Genomic DNA, 19330 nt, shown 5'->3' on the forward strand with positions numbered 1-19330 from the left:
ATATCATTCCACGGCTCTTTTTTGTTTTGTTTTGGGGCCACATCTGGCAATTCTCCAGGGTTACTCGTAGCTCAGCCCTCAGGAATTACTCCTGGCAGTGCTCTAGGGATCCTGTGGAATGCCAGGGATCAAACCAGGAGTCAGCCACATGCAAGGCAAAAGCCTTACCCTCTGTATTATCGCTCAGATCCCTCTTATTCTTTTTTTTTTGCCCCCTTTCAAATAACTTAAAAAAATATGGAGTGCTTCACAAATTTGCATGTCATCCTTGCTCAGGGGCCATGCTAATCTTCTCTGTATTGTCAATTTCAATCTCTGTGCTGCTGAAGTGAGCACTCTTCTTTCTCAAACGGCTCATGTTGGTTAAGCACGAGTTCTACCCCTGAGCCATATCCCAGCTCCCATTTGACAACTCTTAAAGGAGTCCAGTGCCAGGTGGAGCAAGGACTACTTCTCAGGAAGGCAGTTCTCTACCACCCGAGGTCATGCAGCAGCCCGAGCAGGCTGGGCAAGAGGTGTCCCCAGAGTTGCTCCCTCCCTCCCTGCATCAAGAGCCCATGCAGTGGGAAGTGGCGTGGGACTAGAAGAAAGCCGAGTTACACGTGACCCTCAGAGCACCACTATCAGCCATCTTCTCTGCCTGGCTATTTCCTTGGCCACAAGTGTACTTTGAACTTTTTTTTTTCCTTAACTCTTGCAAAAACTGGTTTCCACAAATAGGTGCATCTTTCTTTTCTTGTGAACACATTTGAAAACTGGTAGGCAAGAGTGGGCTAGAGAAAGTTAGACTATAGATAGTTTGAAGTGAAGCCCCATGACTCTAGTTACCGAGGAACAATTTCTTTTTAGTGGAAAAACTGGATGAAGCCGAGAATTGTGCAATTGTGACCTCACCCTGACTACTTACCTATCTTTTGAGCAAAGGTGTCTCCATCTGCAGAACAGCCCTGCACCTCGCTAAGGCGGCCTGTGGGTGAGACACACACCTGTAATTAGCGTTGAGGAGGTGCAGTAGGATGTCATAAAATTCCTGCATGAATGCCAAGATGGGGGAGGACAAGAGAGGAGGAGAGTCTTGGCCCACTCCCTGAGCTCGAGACTGGGACTGGGATGACGCCCACCCATGGGCCTCGGAGGACCCCGAGTAGACCATTCGGCTGATGGCTCAGATTTCTGCTGCCCAGATGCACCAGGCTGGGTGTGGGCAGAGGCCCTCATGCTCTCCAGCTTCATTACAGTTTTACTCACATGTGCTCATGACCCCTGGCCTACTTCTGCTCTGTTGTGGCACGTCAGGTAATTAGTATGTGGAGCAAACTCCTTGACTCAGTAACTGATAAACCCTCTCTCTGCAGTGAGGTGCAGATTCAGGTCCACTTTGGGAATGAACGTGTGTGAGGTCAACTCAGGGTATTTCAGGCCATCTGGAATGCCTCCCCTGATGAGCTCTTCTAAGTTCCACTTCACAAACACGTTTGCCTAGTGGCTTCTGTGACAAACAAACCAAATACTTATTTTCCTTCTGGGTTTTTAAACAATGATTGTCGGAATCTTAAGGGATCTCAAGTTCAATGTTTAAAATGCAGGAACTGAAGGAGGTTTGTGAGAATTTCATCTCATATCTATAGCTGCTTCTCCAATCCTAACATTGTTTTGTTTTTGTTTCAGTGCCAAGGATCCAACTTACAGCCTCACACATGTAAGGCAAGTGCTCTGCCACTGAGCCACATCCGCAACCTCAATCCTAATACTCCTTTTATTTTGTTTTAGTTTTGGGGGTTACACCCAGAAGTGCTTAGGGGTCATGCCTGACAGTGCCCTGGGAACCAAGAAATGCCAGGAATTGAATCCGAATCTCTACCATGCAAGGCATGTGGTCAGATCCACCGAGCTCTCTTTCTGCGGCCCCTCCCTCCATGGGCTTGAAGAGCAAGCTCACTACCATTTTAAAACACTGTAATTTCAGCACAGCAGGTGGGGCATTTGCCTTGCATGCAGCCGACCGGGGTTCAATTCCTCCGTCCCTCTCAGAGAGCCCAGCAAGCTACCGAGAGTATCCCGCCTGCATGGCAGAGCCTGGCAAGCTATCCGTGGCGTATTCAATATGCCAAAAACAGTAACAATGAGTCTCACAATGGAGACATTACTGGTGCCTGCTCGAGCAAATCGATGAAGAACGGGACGACAGTGCTACAATGCTAATTTCAGAGATGTGTGTCTCTCAAACATATGGAGCGAAGTAGTGTGAAGCTGATACTCCAGATGCAAGACTTAAGAATTCACTCTAAGCATTCATTTAGAGGCTGTGAAACAGACCCAGGGAAAGGGCTTCTGACCCCTCTGCTGCAGGCCGTGTGCCAGGCAGAGCTCTCTGACAGGGCGAGGGAGCAGGTTTTCCGGGCTGAATCCTTTCATAATCGCCTGGCTGCCTTCCAAGCCACCCTGTTCCCTTTCTTCATCTCCTTTGCTTCTTCCTCCCTCATAACTTTTGGCCCGCCAACGCTTCCCTTTCCTCCCTTTCTCACCCTGGATAGCCCTGCTTTCTCCAGGGAGCAACCTGATCTCACACTCAGGAGGACACCCCAATCTTCAAGCAAGGCTGAATGTCTTAAAGTTCAACCCCAATCTGTCCCCAGCCAATGTAGTAGCTTCTCTCTTCTTCTCACCTGTGCTGCTATGCCTCCCCCCTACCACCCCCATCATTCCATTTGCCTTGGGAGACCCTCTGGGGCAGCTCCCAGGTTGCACTGATGTCTCCTTAGAAGGGACTTTCTGCAGGCGCCTTGCCTCTGGTTTTGCTCACACTTTGAGGAGTCACCTCCCTCATGAGATGGTACCTCCTCATGAGATGGTGCATTCCTTCAAGGTAGAGAATGAGAGTTTGCATGTTTCTAGTCTCCCTAAACTTAGTATCCGTAACTGTAGCACTGTCCTCCCCTGTTGTTCATTGGTTTGCTCAGTGGGCACCAGTAATGTCTCCATTATGAGACTTGTTACTCTTTTTGGCATATCTAATACACCACAGGTAGCTTACCAGGCTCTGCCATGCAGGCAGGATACTCTCGGTAGCTTGCTGGGCTTTCCGAGAGGGACAGAGGAATCGAACCCGGGTCAGCTGTGTGCAAGGCAAATGCCCTATCCACTGTGCTTTTGCTCCAGCCCAAACAGTATAGAAAGAAAAATACTAAGTTGGTTCTATTTTTGTTTTGGAGATACTCAGTGGAACCAGGGGCTGCTCCTGGTTTGGTACTTGGAGGTCACTCCCAGAGGGGTCCCTGCTACCAGGTAGTGCCAGGAATTGAACCTAGGCCCAGTGAGCACAAACCATCCCCTCAGTCTTTTAAGCTGTCTTGTGCCTAGGAAGAGAGATTTTCTAATGAGTGATTGAAATTTTTAAGAACTCTGCTCTTCTACACCCTTTTCCAAACAACAAAGAAAACAATTTCTCCCTAAAACAGAAAGAACATTAAATATCTGAAAAGTTCACAAGACTAAGATTTTTTTGCCATTTATCAGATATTAGAACATATTTTGCTACTATAATAAAATGTTTTTTATTTTTGGTATTTAAAACTCTTTTAGGGACTGAGGCGATAAGTAACGGAACACACATCTAGCACATACAAAACCCTAAGTTTTGTCCCCAGCACCACAAGTTATCTGTCCTCCACTCTACTACATGGCTGTGTAGCCCCAGAACCCTTCAGAATCACTGACCCTCAAGGGTCAAACTCGTCCAGCAGTGGCTCTTTCAAAAAATTTTTTTTTCCTTTTTTGGGTCACACCTGGTGATGCAGAGGGGTTACTCCTGGCTCTGTACTCAGGAATTAGTCCTAGCAGCACTCAGGGGACCATATGGGATTCTGGGAATCAAACCTGGATCAGCCGCATGCAAGGCAAACGCCCTACCCGCTGTGCTATCGCTCCAGCCCCTGTTACAAAAATTTTAAAATGAAATGAAGATCTTTTTGTTATAAGGTCATATTGCTAAATATGAAAATGTATAATAAGGAGCTGGAGAGATAGTATAGGGATTCGGGTGCTTGAGTATAGGGATTCGGGTGCTTGCCTTGCATCCTGCCAACTTTGGTTTGAATCCCTGGCACTGCATATGGTCCCCCAAGCACCACCAGAGGTCAATCTTGAGCACTGAACCAGAAATAGTCCATGAGCACCACTGGGTGTGATCCCCCAAACAAACAAAAATGATAACAACATACAAGCATGTGATAGAGGAACGGTATTGCCAGACTCCAGACAGCTCTGTCAGGATTACAGAAGGGAGGGTCCAGCCCATAGATGGGAAACAGTGGAGATGGGGCCACCACAGACACAGAGAAAGACTGAGCAGGGGCCTGAGACATCTCACTCTCTTCCTTATTTCCAAGGATGATGCAAAGTTTGCACCATTTTTTGCCACTGCAAAACTAAAAAATATTGCAGTGTTAGCAGAATTCCCTATGTTATGAAAACTTCTAGATAAACTCTCTAACAATTCTTTACCCCAGAAATAGCATCGACTTCAGAGTCACTGGTACCCTGTGTTGTCACTGGATGTTAGGAGCATGAGTGAAGTACTGGAAGCAAACTCTGCTATGAGAGTCAAAAGTTGTGAGTGTGTGGGGATTTCCACCCTGCTTGCCAGCTAACCATGACCTCCTACAGTTTCATGGATGTTGAAAAAAGACAGGAGGCTACTGGGAAAGACACGGGACTTCATTTCAGATATAACAGTCCCAGAGTATTAAAATTTCTTGGTTTAGTTCTTCAAGCCCAGTTCCCACAGGGTGATGGGAAAAAGTCCAGATGACTCATTCACTTGACAGTGGGTTGCATTATAGGGGAAGGGAAAGGTGTATCTTTGGGAACTCAAATCACTTATAATAGGGAGAAACCCCTTTGCTTCAGAGCCAACCACTCTCTGCCTTTTCCAAAAGGACAGCAAGCCTGCTTCTGTTCTGGAGGGAATCACTATCTCTAACCTTCAAAGGCTGGCATGTCCTGGAAATAAAGAGTTCAGAATAAGGGCAGTCAGACCTTGGTTCTACTGAAGAGAGCGATGGAAAATTATCTCCCCCAAACACTGTTATACTGTTGTGGGCATTTGGGTTAATCAACAAGAACCAGAAAAAAATGGCAACAATTCAAATAAATCAAATATCGACTGTGCACTCCTTGGTTGGGCTGGAGCAATAGCACAGCGAATAGGGCATTTCCCTTGCACGCAGCCGACCCGGGTTCATTTCCTCCGTCCCTCTCAGAGAGCCGGCAAGCTACTGAGAGTATCCCGTCTGCATGGCAGAGCCTGTCAAGCTACCCGTGGCATATTCGATATGCCAAAAAGAGTGACGACGAGTCTCACAATGGAGACGTTACCGGTGCCCGCTCAAGCAAATCGAGAGCAATGGGATGACAGTGACAGTGACAGTGACTCCTTGGTTGAGTTAAGCCAAGGACTAGAAGTAAATTGGGGCTGGGGTGGTGGTTCAAAGCGCTAGTACACGTACCAGTACGGTGAAAAGCCGTAGAAGAGTTTAGCAGGGTTCTAGGTTGTGAAACAGAAATGGAAACAGAAAGGCTTGAAGGGGCACCCCCTGTTTGAGTGTCCCGGATCATCAAAGTGAATAATGACATTTGACTGAGGTCAGTTAGAGTCCTAGTTTCCAGTGAGTCTGTTGACCAACTGCCGTGGCCTTTTCCTGAAAACAGGGGGTGTCCTCCGCAGAGCAGAAACAACCAAATTCTGATTCCCAGCAACAGCTGGTTCTGCCTGGGTTAGGGAGTGTGGGCAGGGCTTGGGCTACAATCATCTCAGATCCAGGCAGTCCTGGACAGTGGCGACAGGCTGAATACCGATCTCCAACAACTGTGTTCCTTAATCCCTCCAAGGCCTTGTCTTCTGTGACTGGGGAAGTTCAGGGGCGCCTACTCCATATGTTTGCATGAGGGTCATAGGAGCTTGTGAAAAACTCTCAACACAGAGCTTGACCAAAATTGGAGCTCAAACCATTTTTGTAGTGAAGTAGGGAGAGATGCAGTGTCCCAGAGACAAGGTGGTGGGTGGGAAGACCAAAGCTATACAATGAAATACTGAGCAGGTTTGCCAGGCCAGGGACTTGGAATAGCAAATGGTAAAGAAATAAAAGGTGCAAGAGTAGTGTAAAGAAATGGACTTTGGACCCAGACAGACCTCAGCGTGAAGGCCAGCTCCTGGTCCGCCTAATAAAGAGCTTGTTTGGCAAGTTACATTTCCTGAAACTCACTTCCTCATTTCTAAAAGGGGGAGTGGGGAGCAACTTACGAGGAAATCATGCTCGAGTTATAAGGATTAAGAAAATTAATCTGAAGTGGCTGCCGCTTTATTTTGTATGTATTTATTTTTAGGGACCGTACCCAGCAGTGCTGAAAGCTAATTCCTGGCTCTGCAACTCAGGAATCACTCCTGCTGGTGCTTGGGGGAGCAATAGAGGGTGCTAGGAATCAAAGTCAGGGTGGTCACATGCAAGGCAGGGCACGACAGCTGCTTTATGCCCTGACCCTGTGGTTGTCACTTTAGATGTCCAGTAGAGTCTTCCTAAGGCTTTGCCTTTTTCTTTCTTTCTTTCTTTCTTTCTTTCTTTCTTTCTTTCTTTCTTTCTTTCTTTCTTTCTTTCTTTCTTTCTTTCTTTCTTTCTTTCTTTCTTTCTTTCTTTCTTTCTTTCTTTCTTTCTTTTCTTTTCTTTCTTTCTTTCTTTCTTTCTTTCTTTCTTTCTTTCTTTCCTTCCTTCCTTCCTTCCTTCCTTCCTTCCTTCCTTCCTTCCTTCCTTCTTTCCTTTCCTTTCTTTCTTTCTTTCTTTCTTTCTTTCTTTCTTTCTTTCTTTCTTTCTTTCTTTCTTTCTTTCTTTCTTTCTTTCTTTCTTTCTTTCCTTCCTTCCTTCCTTCCTTCCTTCCTTCCTTCCTTTTCTTTCTTTCTTTCTTTCTTTCTTTCTTTCTTTCTTTCTTTCTTTCTTTCTTTCTTTCTTTCTTTCTTTCTTTCTTTCTTTCTTTCTTTCTTTTTAATTTAAATTTTCTCAGCACAGATTTAGAGTCCCTCACTGATGAAGGAACTCCAAGAAGGTTTTGTCTAGCCTGCGCTTTCAAGGTTTTTGTAGTTTGTTCTGTTTTCTTTTTCTTTCTGGCTCCCAGGTCTTTCCCAATTCTCTGGTTATTTCTTTTCCCTTTTCTCTGCTGGTGGCCCCCAGGATCAGTTTCCAGAATAAGGGAGGATATCTGAGATTCCCTAGCAGAGAATGTTCTAGAGAAATAGAACCCCATTTTTGTCAGCTCCCCATCAAGTCCTGTGTCTGTTAGTTTAAGGTGCTCTTTTGTGAGGGCCCTGCCCTGGAGCAGGGGGCCAGTATTTAATTGCTTTTTCCTTTCACTACCAGGTTTCACAAATGTGCATCCTGAAGTTCACTCTGAGGCCCTCAGGGTCCTAGAGCTCTGCTTGCCCCTCCTCACTGCCGTAATAATAGGTCCTGAAGGGTGTCAGGTGTATATTATCATCTCCTGTTTCCTAATATAATTAGGGGGAAAACCAAGTGTGAGCCCATGTTTAAAACCACCTTCTCAGAGAAGCTGTTGCTTAGGATGACCACCTTTGGCAGAACGGCCGCCAAAGAGATCTGTGACTTCATCTTCAGAACCTGTATGAATGTTATATGACCTAGCAAAAGGGAACTAGGGATCAATGTAATTAAATTTCTGATCAGCCTGATTATAAAATGAGAAAGTTATCCTGCGTGTTCTGGGTCCCTAAGATCCCTGGCTTTAAAGTTGGAGGAAGGGGGGGGGCTGTATCAAGATGTGGACATCCTCTGAAAGGGGGGAATGGCCCTCCCTGGCAGTCCACAGGGCGGGGCTTACAGCGGCAGGAACTGCACTCTGTCTGCCTGAGTTGTGTGGTCACAGCAAGCCTCCAAAGGGAGCACAGACTGGTGGTACCCTGACTTGCCTCCTGCGAGACCAGATTTCTGAGCTACAAAGAACTGTAACAGATTTGAGATCTGTCTTGTTTCAAATCACTGTTTGTGGTCATTTCAGCAGAGAGAAGAAGGCAACATTCTACCTGTAAGCCAACCGCTGCAACTGTCCTCTGGCTGTGCCTCTCAGGTGTGAGGACTAAGGGGCCAGGAGAGTTACCCTTCAGGTACCGTCCCCTTCTAGGACCCTGGTGTCCCTGTTGCAGGTGCTGGGCCTGCTCCAAAGGTCCCTGTGCACCTCCTCCCTCACTTGTTCCTCTCTAGGCTAGACAGAAGCTTAAGAGAACACTGCTGTGGCATATGTACGTGTGGAGGGGAGTAAGGACAGAGCTGGGACACTGGACTTAGTGTCCACTAAAGTCCATGTGCAGTCAAAGGACATTGGAGGAGAGAAAGAGAAAGAAGAGAAAGGTCATGAAGGGAGTTAAAGGTCAAACTGGCTGTATGTGTGTGTGTGTGTGTGTGTGTGTGTGTGTGTGTGAGAGAGAGAGAGAGAGAGAGAGAGAGAGAGAGAGAGAGAGAGAGAGAAAGAGAGAGAGAGTGCAGGTGTGTAACTGAGAAATTGCAGATTTAAAGTACACACCTGGTATTTCAGGTCTTTATGAAGTTGTTTGTCTATTTAGAAGGATAAAATGTACTTTCACTGATAGTCTTTGGGCTTGTCTGTATACTTTAAAATATTTAGACACATCTCTGGGACTTCCATTTGCTCTTAGTCTGACCCCCAGGATGACAGAGGCAGGCCGTTTGCTTACTTCCTATCTACCTTATTCCCATCCAGCCAATCTCCAGTCACTTTTATTTTCTCTACAACCCCAAATGGTTTGAAATAACATGTGTCTGTTTCATCACTTCCTTTCCCCATTAAATGTAAACTGAATAACAGGTCTGACTTGCCCAGTGCTGTTTTGCTAGCAGCTAGATGGAGTAGGTGCTTAATTGATGATTGTTAAAGGAGTGGATGGGCAAATGCATAGACACGGAAATGTCTTGCAACTGGACAGAGATGTTTCACTTCGACTGAGGAATTGAGAAATGTGGGTCTTCGTGTAAACTCTACCACCAATCTTTCTCCACTCTGGCAAATGAGTCCCTGAGGTCCTTATTTCTAGGGAAGAGGGAAATTACAGTGTTTCTTGGCCAATAGGAGGCTCCTATTTCTATATCTGCCCATATCCATATCTATATCTATATCTATATCTATATCTATAACACCCAAATTTAGCTTAATACTATCAAGCTGTTTCTGAGGTTAGAACTTTGGGAAAGGCTTAACTGAGTGGTTCTGGTTCCTAATCCCTCTGTAAATTGCAGTTGAGCTATGGGCCAAGGCTAGTGTCACCCTAGAGCAGACTGGGCCTGGAAGTCCTGCTTCTAAGACAACACATTCATAGGGCTGTTGGCTGGAGGCCAGAGCTCTTCACTGGCTCTTGGTCCATGCCAGAAGGACTTTTTAATTGGTTAGCTGGAGTGTCCTCATAACAAAGTGGCTGCATCCTGGATAATGAAGCTCTAAATGAGAATAAAAAGGGAGCCAAAAATGCCTGTTTTGACCTGTCTTAGAAGTGGCACAGACATTTTGTCTTATTGGAAATGAATCACCATGTTCAACCCACATACAAGGATCTGGTGAGTAAGCTCTACTTTTTAAAAGTATTGAGGGGGGCCCTCAATACTTTGAGGATGTACTTGCAAGAGGAGTGCAAGTACAGCAGGTAGGGTGCTTGCCTTTCATGCAGTCAACCCGGATTCAATCCCTGGTTTCCCATGTGGTTCCCCAAGCACCACCAGGAATAAATCCTGAGGGTAGAGCCAGGAGTAACCCCTGAGCATCACTGGATGTGGCTCAGGTTGCTCAAACCCCAGTACTACATCCCCTTGCTCCCTCTCCTCTGCCGGCACTACAAGGTATGGCCCTAGTGGTCATTGAGCACCACCAGGAATAAATCCTGAGGGTAGAGCCAGGAGTAATCCCTGAGCATCACTGGATGTGGCTCAGGTTGCTCAAACCCCAGTACTACATCCCCTTGCTCCCTCTCCTCTGCCGGCACTACAAGGTATGGCCCTAGTGGTCCTTGAGCACCACCAGAAATGGCTCCTACAACGATAATTTTAGGAGGTTTGTTTTATTTTGTGTATTGGACCATATCCAGCAATGCTCAGGGTGTACTCCTGGTTCTGCACTCAAAAATTACTCCGGGCAGTGCTTGGTAGACCATATGGGATGCTGCGGTTAGCCACTTGATGCTGCGGTTAGCCACAGGTACAAGTGCTGTACCTGTTGTACTATCTCTCCTTCTCCAACAACAATTAAAAAAAATTAAGAATATATTTTTAAATCATTATGCTGACAATGACTGGGAACTTTCACTCACAAAGGCTTAACTCTTCCTTTGCTCTTCGTAACATTGCCCCTTGATCCTCTGGGTCTTTAAGTCACTCTGCCTTGCCTATATTTTGGTCTACTTTCTTTTTTATTTGATTTGATTTGATTTGAGTTTTGGGTCATCCGGCAATGCACAGAGGTTACTTCTGGCTCTGCACTCAGAAATTATTCATGGTGGTGCTCAGGGACCATGTGGGATGCTGGGGATCAAACCCAGGTCAGCCATATGCAAGGCAAATGCCCTACAGGCTGTACTATTGATCCATTCCAGGTCTACTTTTTTTTTTTTTTTTTGCTTTATGGGTCATAGCTGGCAATGCACAGGGGTTGCTCCTGGTACTGCACTCAGGAATCACCCCTGGCAGTGCTCAGAGGACCATATGGGATACTGGGAATCGAACCCGGGTCGGCCGCATGCAAGGCAAACGCCCTACCTGCTGTACTATTGCTCCAGTCCCCCAGGTCTACTTTATTTAGTACACAAAGCACCAACATTATAAATAAAAGTTTCTTTGAATCCTAGAAGTTTCTTTGAATCCTCTAGGTCTGTGGTCTGGCTCTCACTCTTACCCTTCCCTCTTCTCTGCTCTATTTATCTCATACCTCCCACCCTGTTCCCCTTTCCTCTAAGGGTCTCATTCCCTTAGACCCCTTTTGCTTCTCTATGCATTCTAGTACCGAAAATTCCTTTGGCTTCTTTATATATATTTTCTTCTTCTCCATGTATTTTCCCATTGTTCTTGTCTATCTGGATACCCCAGAGGCAGCTTAGTCTTCCATGTCTACGTTGACTTCCTTTTTTCCTACTTTGCTCAACATCTTATCGCAAAACTTGAAACCTTGAGTGGCCTCTCTGATCCTTCCTTTTCAAATCTCTCCTCTAAGTCTTTTGGGTTTTACTCTCACTACAATGCCACTAGACTGGGAGCTTATAAATTGGTCTCTTTCGCCAGGTCCAGCTCTTCCTGTTCAGCATACCAAACTGATCTTCAGAGCAGGGCCCTGAAGACTCTCCCTTCTTAAAAACATTCAAGGTTTCCTCCTGTTTACAGATTTAGGAATGGAATATTCAACTTGGCATCCCAGGATTCTCAGTTTATTTGATGATCATGATTTACTGTTTAATCTGCAATCAGTTTAAAGTCCCAAGACCTGAGATAAAATATTGAATGTGTCCTTTGCTACTAGTGTGACCCTGGGCAAGCTGCTTCACCTGTATGAGTTATCTGGGTGTTTTCTCTTTTTCTTTCTCTCTTTTATTGTGTGTGTGAGTGTGTGAGTGAGTGTGTGTGTGAGAGAGACACCAGCAGTGTGACTCCTGATGGTGCTTGGGGCCCATAAATGGTGCCAGAGACTGACCCCAGAATGAACTTGTGCAAGGCCTTAACACCTGTTCTCTCTCTCTCTCTCTCTCTCTCTCTCTCTCTCTCTCTCTCTCTCTCTCTCTGGCCCTGAGGTGTTTTCTTATCTACAAAAGGGATTAACATTATTTGGACTGGAGGGATAGCATAGCAGGCTGACCCGGGTGTGATTCCTCCATCCCTCTCGGAGAGCCTGGCAAGCTACCGAGAGTATTCCGCTCACACAGCAGAGCCTGGCAAGTTACCTGTGGTGTATTCAATATGCTAAAAACTGTAACAACAAGTATCACAATGGAGACATTACTGGAGCCTGCTAAGCAATCGATGAACAATGGGATGACAGCGCTACAGTGCTACAGTGATATTCAGGCATCTTCAGGACTAAATGAGATAAAGTATATAAAGTATTAATACTTGTTCATGCTAATCCATAGCTATCCTGCATTTTTATCATCATCTCATATAAAGATATTTAGCAAAGAGTACCAGTCAAAAAATACCAACAAAGTTGTGCTTTCCCAAGGGATTGAGTGTATGCCTCTGGTGTATTTTTTTTTAATTGCTTTTCCCATTTACTTTTCTCTTAGGACAAGTGACAGATTCCAAATGCATATGTTCATACATGTACTCTGTACCCAAGGTGGGCAATTTTTTTCTGAAAAGGTCAACTAGTGAATAGGTAGACCATTTATCATATATATTGCAATGTGGCGTATTCATAGGCCAAAACCAGTAACAATGATGGGTCTCATTCCCCTGACCCTGAAAGAGCCTCTAATGCGGCACCATTGGGAAGGACGAGTAAAGAGAGGCTTCTAAAATCTCAGGGCTAGGACGAATGGAGATGTTACTGATGATGATGATGATGATGATTCAGCCCTGATGTTGTAGCATAAAAGCAGCCATAGCCAATATGTAAATAAATGGCTATGGTTTTGTCTCCCCCCAATCTTATTAATGATCAGTAAATTTGAATTTCATGTGTCATAACATTTCTTTGATTTTTTGGGGCAAACATTTAAATAAATTGTACAAATTACTCATAGCTGGTTGGGTCTAACAAAACAGATGAGGGATAAATTTGATCTGTGTGGCCACTTACTGACTCCTGTGAGAGTATTCTTCGAGGGCCAGAGAAATAGTACAGCAGGCAGGGTGCTTGCTTTGCACACAGCTGACCCAGGTTCAGTCCTTGGCATCCAATATAGTCCCCTAAGCACCACTATCAGTGATCCCTGAGCACAGAGCCAGGAGTAAGTTCAAAAACTATGGGTGTATACCCCTAAATTTTTTTTAAAGTATAATTTGAATTTAAACATAAAGAGGGACTTGTTTAAGAATATGAAATAGAGTACAGATAATTTGTGGTTTCAGAGAATAGAAAAGAATAACCTAACATGGAGCAACATATTAATAAATGTTTATTGCCCATAAAGTGCTATACTCTGGCTGAACCTAACTGCTTCTCTGTTAGAGCCCAGCCAAACTTGGTTTACACACACACACACACACACACACACACACACACACACACACACACACTCACACTCACATCCTGCACCTTCCTCAGTCCCTTGATCTGGAATGTCTCTTTGGACAATCTGTACTCATAATGCCCCTGGCACCAAATGTGTGGGATTGTTTCACACCAATGATCTGTTCTACTCTCCAGACTCCAACTGGGTTATCATACAGTTCTACTCAAGTTCTTAAACCACCCAGAGCCAGTTTCTGACTTCACAGCTTTCAGACTCATTCAATCCACCTCAAAGTAATCACACTTCTGATGTGGCTATAGAATGGCGCCCGAGAGATAGCATGGGAGGTGGGGTTCTTGTCTTGCATGCGGCCAAACCAGGTTTGATCACTGGCACCCCATGTGGTCTCCTGAGCTCCATCAAGAGTGATTTTAGGGGGCAGAGTCATTAGGAAGCCCTGAGTACTCCCAGGTGTTGTCTCTTGAAAACAACAGAAAAGAAATTTTTCCAGAATGACTTGAGCAACATGGGAAAATACTTTACTTATGATGACTATTCTATTATAATAGACATTATAAAGGCTATAAGTGAATACCCAGATGGAGAAGTATATAGAAAGGAAGGTACAGAGCATAGAGGCTTGCAGAGGACAAAACCAAATATTTATTTCTTACTTTATCATATATCACATCCTCCTCCCATCATGCTCACATGTCCTGTCCTCTAAGGGCCACATTCAGAATCTTACGCTATTGAAGACCCTCCATTGTTTTTTCCCAAACTACGAATGGTATTTTCTCTTTTCTGTCCCCCTTTTCCTGCACTCTTAGTAATACTTATTGGCTCCCCTATGATAAGGAAGGAAGGAAGGAAGGAAGGAAGGAAGGAAGGAAGGAAGGAAGGAAGGAAGGAAGGAAAGAAGGAAGGAAGGAAGGAAGGAAGGAAGGAAGGAAGGAAGGAAGGAAGGAAGGAAGGAAGGAAGGAAGGAAGGAAGGAAGGAAGGGAGGAAGGAAGGGAGGAAGGAAGGAAAGAAGGAAGGAAGGAAGGAAGGAAGGGAAGAAGGAAGGGAGGAAGGAAGGAAAGAAGGAAGGAAGGAAGGAAGGGAGGAAGGAAGGGAGGGAGGAAGGAGGGAGGGAGGAAGGAGGGAGGGAGAGAGGGAGGAAGGAAGGAAGAAAAGAAGGAAGAAAGGGAGGGAGGGAAGGAGGGAAGGAAAGAAGGAAGGGAGATACCCATTATCAGTTTGTTTTTTTTTTTCTAGTTATTTGGCTTTGTATTTTAGTTAAAACCATGCTCTAGAGTCCCACGACCTAAACTAGTTCAGGATCCCATGGTATATGGCACACGTAGGCACTCAGATGTTATTTCTTGCATTTTACTTCCTGGAACTGCAAAGGGGATTTGACACTGTTCTGGCCATTGTGGTAACTGACAGAATGAAGTGGGTGAGGATTAGCTCTTTGAATTTGCAATAAATGAAGCAGATCTGGTAGGAGGCTGAGGAGGCAAAGGGCCATAGCTGGGGCCTGGCGGCTGGTGGAGAGGCAGGTTTGTCTGCGAGCCTGTATGGCTGGTCTGTCTGCGAAAAACACAGGTCAGGAAGCAGGCCTGAATAGTGAGAAAAGTAGGACTTGCTAGAGTTTCCCACACATCTAAGAGGCTAAGGAGAGTGCACAGTGAAATTCAACAGCTGATTCTGCCTAGGCCTCAGGAGAGCTGAGTTCTGAGAAGGGCCTCATGATACTCATCGTGTCCCAGTTCCACGGAGTGAATCAGGCTCTGATGCAATTGGCAACAGGCCTTAATCACGAGCCCCATCTTGCAGGTTCAGTACAGATGAGCTTTGTCATTTCTCCGAGGGAATCACTGCTGTTTCTCTCCCAGGCTCCGAGCAGCTCCCTCTGCCCCTCCATCTAGCCTGGGTGAGATGGCAATTTAAACCGCTCCGATTACCAGGTTTCATAGGTAAGGAGAACCTATTAAACAACGCTGGCCCAAATAATCTTCATAGTTATTTGGTTAACAGACACTTTTTCAGAGCCAGCGGAAGTCTTGCCAAATTAAAGGATGTCAGCCTGAGATGCTATGAATATCAGTTTCCTTTTTTTTCTGACTGTGGAGAGGATTAATTAAATGCTTTGTAGTGCTTTGAAAATTTAAGCTCTACAGAATTATTGCTCTGTGTAATAGGGAAAAAATAGAATTCTTGACTCATTCGAGCCTTAATGTTGTAAACCTGTTTGCTTTTTCAGGGCTATCTTTGAGAGTTGCATTTTTATTAAAAGAAGGAAGGAGAAGGAAAACAAATGTTTCTATGAATACACATATCCACATGCTAGAAGGTGAGAGAGTTAATGTTTTTGTTTATTAAGAAATTCATTTAATTTCATTAAGAAATGACCTTCTTACTTTCTAGCCAAGAGATGATCAAGAAGAATCAACTGTTCAAGTATGTGGAACAATTTTATAAAAGCATTAGCAGATAGGGGCTGGAGCGATAGCACAGCGGGTAGGGCATTTGCCTTGCACGCAGCTGACCCGGGTTCGATTCCCAGCATCCCATATGGTCCCCTGAGCACTGCCAGGAGTGATTCCTGAGTGCATAAGCCAGGAGTAACCCCTGTGCATCGCCGGGTATGACCCAAAAAGCAAAAAAAAAAAAGCACTAGCCAATGGGACTGAAGGACTAAAGAACTGTGAGGTTGGATGCTTGACAACAGAGAACTCAGTGAGCTTTGATTCCTCTTCTGTTCTAAGATCACTGAACAGGTCAGATAGCTTTCTGCTTTCAGACTTGCTCAGGGACATTTCCAGATGATTTCAGATGTTCCTGCTATTTGAAATAACACCACCCTCAGTGGATCCCCCCCGTTTCTTTTTCCCTTTTCAGCCTAATTAACTGAGGAGTTGCATTGCCTTTTGCACTTGTACTGGTTTCCTATTGCTGCCTTAACAATTTACTGCAAATTTAATGGCTTAAAACAAGACAGATCTTACCGGATCTTGCCATTCTGGAAGTTGAAAGTTTAAAATCAGCCTCCTGGGGCTAATGTCAAGGTACTGGGGATAAATTTAGGTGTTGGCAGGGAGAGTTCCTACTAAAGGTCCTGGAGTGGGAAGGCATGAAAATCCATTTCCTTGTCTTTCCAAGTTTCTGAAGGCCACCTATATTCCTTGGCTCATGGCCCTTCCCTGACATCACTCTGACCTCATGTTTTCTCTGATGCTTCAAACTTCTCTGAGCCTTATAGAGATTCTATGATCATTTTGGGCCACTAGAAACAGCAGCAGTAATCATTCTTTGCATCTCAAAATCCTCAAGTCAGACACATTTGCAAAATCATTTTTACCTTCAAAGTAATGCAGTCACACGTTTGTGGATTAGGCTGGTGATATTTGTGGGAACCATCTTTCTGCCTACTACAGCCTCCTTCCTTTTTTCCTTCCTTCCTTCCTTCCTTCCTTCCTTCCTTCCTTCCTTCCTTCCTTCCTTCCTTCCTTCCTTCCTTCCTTCCTTCCTTCCTTCCTTCCTTCCTTCCTTCCTTCCTTCCTTCCTTCCTTCCTTCCTTCCTTCCTTCCTTCCTTCTTTCTCTCTTTTCTTTCTTTTTTTGCTTTTTGGGTCACACCCAGCAATGCTCAGGGGTTACTCCTGACTCTGCACTCAGGAATTACTCAAAGTGGTGCTCAGTCTCCCTATTTCAACGTTCTATTTTTTTCTGACTACTTAAATCAAGCCCTGATCTAAATGTTTGACATCTGTTAGCTCATTTATCTTCTCAATCCCCCTAGAAAAGAGGTCTGTTGTAGATGAGAAAGACAATCAAAGAGTGAAGTTACTTGCCAGTGTCACTAATTTAGTACTCAAACCTTTATACTTACTAAACGATCGTCCTTAAAAACTTGTAATTGCTTTTTATTATAAAATATTTTTAAAATCATGTATAAGGTAGGCTCATCCTCACCCCTCCTCGGTGCCCCAGACAATTCAGCCTGGCACAGGCTCTGGAAGCATCATGGTTTAAAATAAAAAATCAAATATTTTAAATGAGAGTCAGTCCCTTTCTCCTTCACCTGATCTATATTTGGACCTGCACTTAAATTAATTGTTTGCTACTTCAGTGCTTACAGTGGTTCTAATTTATACCGTTAGCACTGTCGTCCCATTGTTCATTGATTTGCTCAAGCGGGCACCAGTAACGTCTCCATTGTGAAACTTGTTGTTACTGTTTTTGGCATATTGAATACACTACAGGGAGCTTGCCAGGCTCTCTGAGAGGGACAGAGGAATCGAACCTGGGTGTACTGGGTATACACATATACCCCCCCTTTTTTTAAAAATCAATGTGAAGAATTACAGGTAATTGTTCATATGGCATAAAATACACCATGATTAATTTTTCTAAAATTATTTTTAAAAGAACAGCATTTTTTATTTTTATTTATTTATTTATTTATTTTCACTTTTTTGGGTCACACCCGGCAATGCACAGGGGTTACTCCTGGTTCTACACTCAGGAATTACTCCTAGTGGTGCTCAGGGGACCATATGGGATGCTGGGATTCGACCCGGGTCGGCCTCGTGCAAGGCAAACGCCCTACCCGCTGTGCTATCGCTCCAGCCCAAGAACAGTTTTTTTAATCCTTTTTTTTTCTTTTTGGGTCACACCCAGCAATGCTCAGGGGTTACTCCTGGCTTTGTTAGTCCTGGTGGTGCTTGGAGGACCATATGGGATGCTGGGAATTGAACCTGGATCAGCCACATGCAAGGCAAACACCCTACCTACTATACTATTGCTCCAGTCCAGTATTTTAAAAATCTTATAAAAGTCTTGAATTTAAAAATCTTATAAAAGTCTTATAAAAGTCTATTCTTGAGGCTCTGAAGAATAATTGAAGTATAGATTGATACTCAATAGATTGCAGTAGCAGTTGGGTTAAGAAAGCAAAATAACTGAGGGTCTGAGAAATGGATAAAAGAATGAACATGTTTTGCAAGCAGGAGCCTTAGGTTTGATCCCTGGTACTGCCTAGTGCCCTGGAGTTCTCCCTACAAGTACCCCTGAGCACTGATCTGGGAGTGGCCTCAAGCACCTCCAGGTATGGAATGTAGAATAAGGTTTTAGAGAAGGGCCAGTCTGGATATTACTTTTCACTCTACTACTTATTAGTTTGTGTCCTGGGAAAGTTATTAAACACTTTCTGAGTTTTAGTTTCCTCATGCATAAAATGTTCCCTGTATACATATTGGTTTTAAACTGGATAACCTGTAAACTGAAACTTAAAGTACGTGGTTGTGGTCGAAGTTTAGTAAATGCTAATTCTCCATAAACAAACAAACAAACAAAAAAGGTTGTGGTGGGTGGTGGGCCATGCTCCTTGTCTAATACTTCTTCATTTGTTTAATGAAAATGGATAGAGTTGTTTATGTGCCAAGTTGAGCCTAAGGCATAGTTGTGAATAGGATGTCCCCTGCCTTCAAAGGATTCAGTAATCTCTTTAACAGCAGCTCAACATATAATATTTGTTTTGTGGTGCCAGTGATCGAAATCAGGATCTTACATGTGTAAGACCCTACCACTGAGCTACATCTCAGTCATCAAGAGAACAGTGTTTTAAAAGGCTAAATTCTTAGGTCTGTATAGGTTTGGATCCAAGAAACCGAGTAAGTGTGTTTTGGGGACAGTGAGGCAGGACTGCATCAAAAGCACAGATATTTGTTGAATTTCAGTTAACTTAAATTGACATTTGGAAAGTAAAGTTAATATCACCTATACTTACACACCTCCAAGTATACAAAAATCTAATGATTATCTAATGACTAGAAAGATAGTTCAAAGAATTGGAGAACAAGATGTACATCTTGGCATCTAAGCACAGAGCAGGTATAGCCCTTCAGAACCATTGTGTGTGGCCCAAGAAAACAAAACAAAACAACAACAACAACAACAAACCTACCTAAATGACTCTCTAGTTTCTTGCAAAATTTAGTACCCAGCATATAGCTAAATATACAGTTTTGAACATAAATTTATAGTATTGAACCTAGCTGTTTCTGGCAGAAACAACTTAAATTCAAGGGAAAAAAAATGGCTATAGGCTAATGCAGTT

The 19330-nt window shown here is 44.2% G+C and overlaps 1 non-coding gene across 1 annotated transcript; it reads right to left on the reverse strand.

Annotated features, from left to right (window-relative positions):
• Positions 1-231: 231 nt before the first annotated feature.
• On the reverse strand, positions 232-336 carry LOC129406953 (U6 spliceosomal RNA). Its single transcript, XR_008631360.1, has one exon. It is a non-coding gene; the product is annotated as a U6 spliceosomal RNA (small nuclear RNA).
• Between the last annotated feature and the right edge of the window lie 18994 nt (positions 337-19330).

The sequence above is a fragment of the Sorex araneus genome, chromosome 8 (genome assembly GCF_027595985.1).
Source record: "Sorex araneus isolate mSorAra2 chromosome 8, mSorAra2.pri, whole genome shotgun sequence".
Taxonomy (NCBI): Eukaryota; Metazoa; Chordata; class Mammalia; order Eulipotyphla; family Soricidae; genus Sorex; species Sorex araneus.